We start from the raw sequence: 7,802 nt of genomic DNA on the forward strand, positions 1-7,802 counted from the left end.
GTCTCGTGTTCTCTCTCTCTCTACTTCTCTGCTGCGTTCTTCAATTCTGCTTGTCAAGAGAACTCTGCTCGTCGATCTTTGCTGATCTTCACCTCGTCTTAATACAAATCTCAAGTAGCCACTCTTCATACCTTTTCCCTGAGTTTATCTTCAAGATTTGGGTTTTTGAATGGTGGGTTTGATGATTTATTTCAAGTGAAGGCGAGAGTAGGATAGGTTTTTTCTTCATTCCCTGAATTTATCGTCAAGATTTGGGCCTATTTGATTGGTTTTTTTTTTTCCTCTAGGAATTTTCAGCACTAGCATTAGAAACTTTGTGAAATATGAACTGAAATTTCATAATAGGCAGATTCGGGTTTTGGAGAAGGCACGGGGTTTTTTTGGTATAATTGAGTTTAACTCATTGAATGTATGAATTGATTAGTGAATTTTCGGACTCGGGTTTGTTTTATAAGTAACTAATTTTGTTGGTTAAGTTGAGCTTAGCTTGTCGGACCATGTGAACAGATTGGTGAGTTTTCGGATACAGGTTTTGGGGAAGTAACTAATTTTGTTGGTTAAATTGAGTTTAGCTTTATTGAGTGTGTGAATTGGTGGGCGAATTATTGGATTTGGGTTTTAGAGAATTAACTTGTTTTGATGATTAGATTGAGTTTAGTTCATTTGTATTTGCGTTGTGTGTGTTGTTTTGTTGATTCAATGTTTGTGTGGTTCAATTCTTTTGGAGGTAGTAAAGGGGGAAGGAAATATATCAGGCTATGCCCACGCACATCCTAGTACTAATGGAAGCAAATGGTCTAGGGAAGAGAGATTTAGGAGTAATGCCAATGGTTTTTTTTTTTCCACGAACAAGCGGTGCTTGTTGTTTAGTTGCTTGTGAATTTAAACTGATTGATTATAATTTTCCAGTATTTTATAATGGTCTAGATTGATGGTTTTAGGGATTTCAGGTTACCATTATGCTAAGACCATATAGGCTGTTGAGACAATTAAATACATTTCATGATTGCTGAGGAAAAATAGGAGAAACTTTATGCTTTATTTAGTTGCTGCAAAATTAGAGAGAAGAGACAGGAGTTTTAACCTTGGTTATAGCAGGGGGTCAGTTTAATGGCATTCTTCCCAGTTTATTTTCCAAAAGCACCACCAAGGGCAAGGTGGTCTAGGGCAATGTTTTCTTCAAAATTCTAACGAGTTTTAAAGTGATAAAAATTCTTTGAACATTTTGATTCCTGTCTTATTCCTACTTTTCTTATTAACCAGAGGTATTATTGTTCATGGAAACCTACTTTCATTTAAAACAGGGGCTCATGGATTGGTTTATGTTATTCAGAGAATTAGCTGTCCATGTTTCTGATTCAGTTGTTACAAAAAATGTTTTTAGTTTAATATTGATGGGTGTATGTCATTTACAAGCAGCAAAGCAATGGTATCAATCAGGGTCGCGATGACATTGGAGTACATGGTGACTACTTATCTCTTATTATATTAGCTTTTTATATCATTTCTAGTTCTTTATATGTTTCACTGCCCTAACTCTGATGCCCTAATTCAAGTGAAGATTCCTGGATGAGTCCAAATGATTTGCGTTTGAAACTGATAAACAAAAGGAAGATTAAGAGAATTCCATGGGTTTTTGAAGCGAGAAGGAAGATGGACTAAAGTCAAAAGTTGTAAAAAACTATTCAGCCTGCAAGGCATAATATGCAGTCGCAAATGTCTGATTAAAAGGATGTACTATTTTGTGGCGAACGCCAGCCACAGAAAGACCTAGATCCCCAAATAGAAATTTGAAATCTTCTAGGGGACTCTCACCACAAAGAAATTTCAATGGGCTGCACCAAGTACCATTGCTAAGGGCAGCTGATAATTCAAGAGCTAGATGGTTTTTAAGCAATGATGGTGCTTCTACGCCAACAGGACCTTTAAATGTCAAAGGTCCTGATACTTTAGAGCTAGTTATGCAGCTTACACCAGTAGGTGGTATTGGCCAGAAAAGTTTTCATTCGGTATATTTTTTTTCCCTCTACTGCCCTGTTTTAGCTTAATTTAAGAGGATTTGGTTTGTATTTGTGAGGTTATCTTGATTAATGGTTGTGTATATTTCCTGTTGGTCATTTAATGTTATGTATTCATCATGCTTTTTTGAATGGAATTTTAAAAGGTGGAAGAATCTCACACTGTCTAAGGTAGAAATTTTATTGTCTTCAATAATTATAGCATGTCTGAGGTGCAAAATTTGTTTAGACTTTTTGGAGTATAAATTCACCCAATACAACTCCACTATGCTGTAAACATAGCAAACAACATGAGTTCTATGCAATTGTGATATTGATTGGTGAATGTGATGCTTTATTAATTAGCTAGATTGGAGAGATGATTAAGATTATTGAAAGCACACAATCAATTAACAACATTGTGTCAGATAATCTTTATCAAAATAATTGTACATCACTCACATTTGACTGATTCATCAAATTATGGTAAAATTTGTGGTCTTAGAAGAGCCATTATGTTATGGTGGGAGCCACATATGCCATTTGAGACATGGTTCATTGGTCTAGATAGATTATAAATAAATAAAGGAGGAGGGAAGGTAGTGGATGATCATGTGAAACAAAATATGCACTTTACATTTTTTATACTTGTAGATGTACAGTGAAGCTAATCATCTGCCAAAGCTGGAACCTTCAAGGACAAGGTGGACACCATCTATTGACAAGATATTTGCGGACTTGGTTGTTAAGCATATACAACTTGTGAAAGAGCAAATTACTTTTAGTTGTTATAAAGTATTAGTTGTTGGAAAAATGTAGCTACAGTGGTATAGATTCTAATGTGATATTATAGAGTTTTTAGCCAAAAAAAAAGCTATTGGCAAAACTTAGTTCATTCATGTGTGGACCTTATCTGTGTGTTAAATGTTAAAACTATGAACTTTCCATTGAAACTATTAATTTTTTATTTATAGTATATCTTAAAATGCTACTTTAGGGGATTTACTGAGACGTTGGTAGTTAAAAAAAAAAAAATACTAGTAGAACTCGCGTCTACAAAATTTGAGTTCCACTAGATAATATTCACACATACATAAATCAGTGGAACATCATATATGATTGTTTATGAGTTAGTGATTTAGTGAATTTTTTTTCTTTAATGAATGGGAGACTGATTTTTTATTTTTTGTGATTACAAATGTATGTGTTGGGTGCATGCATGTACTTGTACTTCAGGGCACTCATTCTTTTTCAGTTTTGTAGTTGACAATTAGGTTTTTGACAAGAATTTGAAAATAAATTTGCAAGGCACAACCATTATAGTTTGAAAAAATAAAAATAAAATGTTTCACTTATTGTTAATCTTATTTCAATACTTCAAAGTTCAAACACTTGCTAGCAATTGGATTGCACAGTTTGACTAAAAGATATATATTTTATTAGGAGATGGAAATTGATGCATAGTTATGCACTACAAGAACGAATTTCTTCGACTTGTAAACTATTAAATAACATCTAATTTTCCCACTTTGACCCTTTGATGATTCAATGTCAAACTTGTTGAGTAGTCTTACACTCATAACAAGAGTATTCCAGAAATTTTAGATGGAATCGAGCGTATTTTGGTTTTTTTAGGTTTTGAGGGCATTTTGGTCCTTTTTTTAGGCTCGAGATTATTTCGGTCATTTTTTAGGTACTAAGGGTATTTCGGTCATTTTTATGTTTTTAAGGGTATTTCGGTCATTCTCTTGGAATGTGGGCATTACGGTTATTTTCTTTGTTCTAAGGGTATTTTGGTCATTTTTTAGCCTTCATGGTTATTTTGGTCATTTTTTAGTCTTCATGGTTATTTTGGTCATTTTTTTAGGTTTTAAGGTCATTTCTATCATTTTTTAGGTTTCAAGGTCATTCGATCCTTTTTTTATATTCTAAGGGTATTATTTATATCATTGTTTGCACCCATAATCATTTTTTAGGTTCTATGGGTATTCCGGTAATTGTTGAGGGTTTTGGTGGTATTTTGGTCATTTTCAAATTTTATGAGGTATTTTGGTAATTTTATAAGTTTCAAGGGTGGTTTGAAATTTTTTTAGGTTTTAAAGTCATTTTGGTCATTTTTAAGGTCTATGGGTATTTCGGTCATTTTTTAGGTTTTATGTGTATTACGATCGTTTTTTAGGTTCTAACGATATTTCAGTAATTGTTAGGTTAAGGGTTTTATTCATTTTTTAGGTTTCAAGGTCATTAAGGTCATTTTTTAGGTTCTAAGAGTATTTTAGACATTTTTTAAATTTTAGGGTCATTTTGCTCATTTAAAGGATTATAGGGTATCTCAGTCATTTTTTAGGCTTTAAGGATATCCTAGTAATTTTTAAGAGTTTTGGGGGGTATTTGGTCATTTTTAAGTTTTAGGGGGTATTTTGGTCATTTTATTATATTAAAGGGTATTTCGGCAATTTTAGAGGTTTAGGGGTATTTTTGTTATATATATTTGTCGATCATTAGGTAAGTTAGTGGGGTTGGGTTGGGTCGGGTTAGCTATGACCATATGTGATGTTGGTCTACCTAATGTAACAATAGAACCATCAAATATGAGGAAAAAAAAAATGAGGCTCTGCTAACTCAAATGAGGCTGACACTTTTCATTGTAGTCAAAATGATAAACTATGAAGACCTAACTTATTTTGTTTAAAATTTTTAAATGGGCCGGGTTGTTTATTTTTGGTAAAATTGGTTAATTGAGCTTAATTTTTTTTAACTTTACTATTAGTAATTTTTTTTGTTGGGCTAATTTTTAGAGATGTTTATTTTGTTTTAGATTTCAGATCTAAATTTTTTTAAATAGCTTTTAAAAAAAGGAAAATGCTAGAGTTACAATTTTTTTTTTTAAATTGCTATTGTGGTGAGCGGTTATTAATAAGTTAAAAAGTGACTTTAGTGGTGGGCACAAATGTAAAAGTACGGTTAGATGTGATATTCGATACTGCCCAATGTAACAATGGAACTTCAAATGTGAGGAAAAAGATAGAGTACCACCAAATGTGACAAAAATATGGTCAGAAAAAAGTGAGAATGGAACCGTCAAGTATGAGAAAAAAGTAAGGGAACCACCTAATTTGAGAAAATAACTGTTACATGTGATATTAGAACTACACAATGTAAGGATGAAACTGTCAAATGTGAGAAAAAAGTAAGGGAATCACCCAATGTGAAAAAAGAACTGTCATATGTGATGTTAGAACTGCACAATGTGATGATGAAACCGTCAAATGTGAGAAAAAGTAAGGGAACCATCAAATGTAAGAAAAGAACTACCACATGTGGTGTTGAAACTGCACAATATGAGGATGGAACCATCAGTTTTGAGAAAAAAAATAAGGAAACCACCAAATGTGAAAAAAGAACTATCACATGTGATGCAGGAACTGCACAATGTGAGGATAGAACCATCAAATGTGAGAAAAAAAGTGTCACATTTGATGTTGGAACTGCACAATGTGAGAATGGAACTGTCAGATGTGAGAAAAAAGTAAGGGAACCACCAAATGTGAGAAAAAAATTGTCATATGTGATGTTAGAATTGCACAATATGAGGATGCAACCATCAAATGTGAGAAAAAAAAAAAACCACCAAATGTGAGAAAAGAACTGTTACATGTGATGTTGGAACTGCACAATGTTAAGATGGAACCGTCAAATATGAGAAAAAAAAGAGAGTAAGGAAACCACTAAATGTGAGAAAAGAACTGTCACATGTGATGTTGGAACTGCACAATGTGAGGATGGAACCGTCAAATGTGAGAAAAAATTAAGGGAACTACCAAATGTGAGAAAAGAACTGTCACATGTGATGTTGGAACTATACAATGTGAGGATGGAACTGACAAATGTTAGAAAAAAAAGTAAAGGGACCACCAAATGTGAGAAAAGAACTGTCACATGTGATGTTAGAACTGTATAATGTGAGGATGAAACCGTCAAATGTGAGAAAAAAGTAAGGGAACCAACAAATGTGAGAAAAGAACTGTCACGTGTGATGTTAAAATTGCACAATGTGAAAATAGAACCGTCAAATGTGAGAAAAAAGTAACCTAGTATAGCAGGTTACCTACTAGTGGGTACCGTACCCCTTTTTTTTGGGGGTACCGTAGAATTTTCTCTTTATATATATTAGTTGATATAAAAAGCAATACATATATTTTAATAATATTTTAATATAAAAGAACAGAGTTCAAATCTTCTATTTCACTTTTTCTATACTACTTTATGTTCCACAAATAAAAACTTATAACGTGTCAACATATTTAATTAAATTAGTATTTTTTGCATTTCTTTATTTCAGTTGCTCGAAATAAATATTAAAAAGAAAAAAAAAACATCCAAGACCCAACAATCCTCATCAACAGAACAACAGATCCCCATTGCTACCGCCACCGGTTCACCACCACCAAGCCTCATTGGTGGAACTAACAAGAGGTCTTTGGCGTCATCAACATAGTTATCTTCTGCCAGCAGACCACACAACTAGCTCATTGTCTTCTTCAAATTTGTAACCCATATCCACTGCCTCCTTGTCTTCTTCAAATCGCATACAAGTTTTAGCAAGTCAAAAGACCGAAAACCCACTAATGTTTACATAAGATCTCCACCAGAAAAATGACCAACCAACATTTTAGCCCACCCAACAAACCATAAAGAGCCAAACTTCCAGAGAAACCCATTTCACTTTGTGGCCTAAATTTGCAAATCTAGAAAAAAAAAAAAAAGGAACTGAAAGCTTAAGACCCTTGGAGATCAGACAAAAGAATAGGAATCCAAATGAATGTTAGTGGTGGTGGTGGATGGCCGGTGTTGATGTCGCCGGCGTTCTTTTGTTAGTGCCGCCGGCGAACTTTGGGGTTGGAGGATCGACAGTGAGATCTTTTGGGTTTTTTGTTTTTTTAATATTTATTTTGAGCAATTGAAATAAGAAATGCAAAAGAGTAAAATTTAATTAAATAAGTGGCCATGTGTCAAGTTTTAATTTGTGGAGCATAAAGAGGTATAGGAAAAATGAGACAGAAGATTTGGACTCATAAAGACATAATAATAGCATACTCACTATATTTTGTTTATTATCAAAAATTAAAGAACATTTAGTCTCATAAAAAAAAACATTTAGTATGAATCTATCTTTTATTTTATTTTTTTCAAAGTAAAAATATCACTTATAAATGAAATTGTTTTTAATAGTTAAATAGGTACTAAGTTAACTTAGTTAATAAATATATGTCCTTATGAAATTATCTCAAAAAATAAAATTACAGAAATAGTAATGATAATCTTCAATAACGGTTCATCCTTAATCTTAATTATAAATTTAGTTGCTCATGAATACTATATATTACACTAGATACATAAAATAGAGAAAAAAATTAGAGTGCTAGCGGCTAGCATAGAGAAAAGGCACAGAGAAAGCGGCATGGGGTTTTTTTTTCTCTTTTTTTTTTCTGCTTTCTAGGTTAAAAGTGATCGTAATATATAGCCCTCTATTTTTTCTATATTCTTACAAACTGACCAAAGCCTTTTTATACAAGAAAAATCGCCTCACATATACATACTCCTATTACAATTCGGAAAAGGAATTTTTATTGTTTTCCGCTCCTTCCAGTTTTACCCACCTAGCATTCAACTTATGAATTGTTCAGCATGTCCACGTTATAACAAAGACAATTTATAATCTGTCACAAAAATATAGTATAAAAGTAAAGTTCAATATACATATGTGAGAGTACTTTATTGTATATACAAGTATTATTCCCGTAT

At 32.8% G+C, this 7,802-nt stretch overlaps 1 long non-coding RNA gene across 2 annotated transcripts; it reads left to right on the forward strand.

The window, feature by feature from the left end:
• On the forward strand, window positions 1–3,158 carry LOC142627670 (uncharacterized). 2 transcript variants are annotated; one of them, XR_012842913.1, is made up of 3 exons: window positions 1–1,465; window positions 1,557–2,009; window positions 2,652–3,158. It is a non-coding gene; the product is annotated as an uncharacterized LOC142627670 (long non-coding RNA). The 2 variants fall into 2 exon arrangements; XR_012842912.1 differs by lacking the exon at window positions 2,652–3,158 and having other exon boundaries at window positions 1,557–2,091.
• Window positions 3,159–7,802: the final 4,644 nt, after the last annotated feature.

This window comes from Castanea sativa, chromosome 3 (genome assembly GCF_040712315.1).
Source record: "Castanea sativa cultivar Marrone di Chiusa Pesio chromosome 3, ASM4071231v1".
NCBI lineage: Eukaryota > Viridiplantae > Streptophyta > Magnoliopsida > Fagales > Fagaceae > Castanea > Castanea sativa.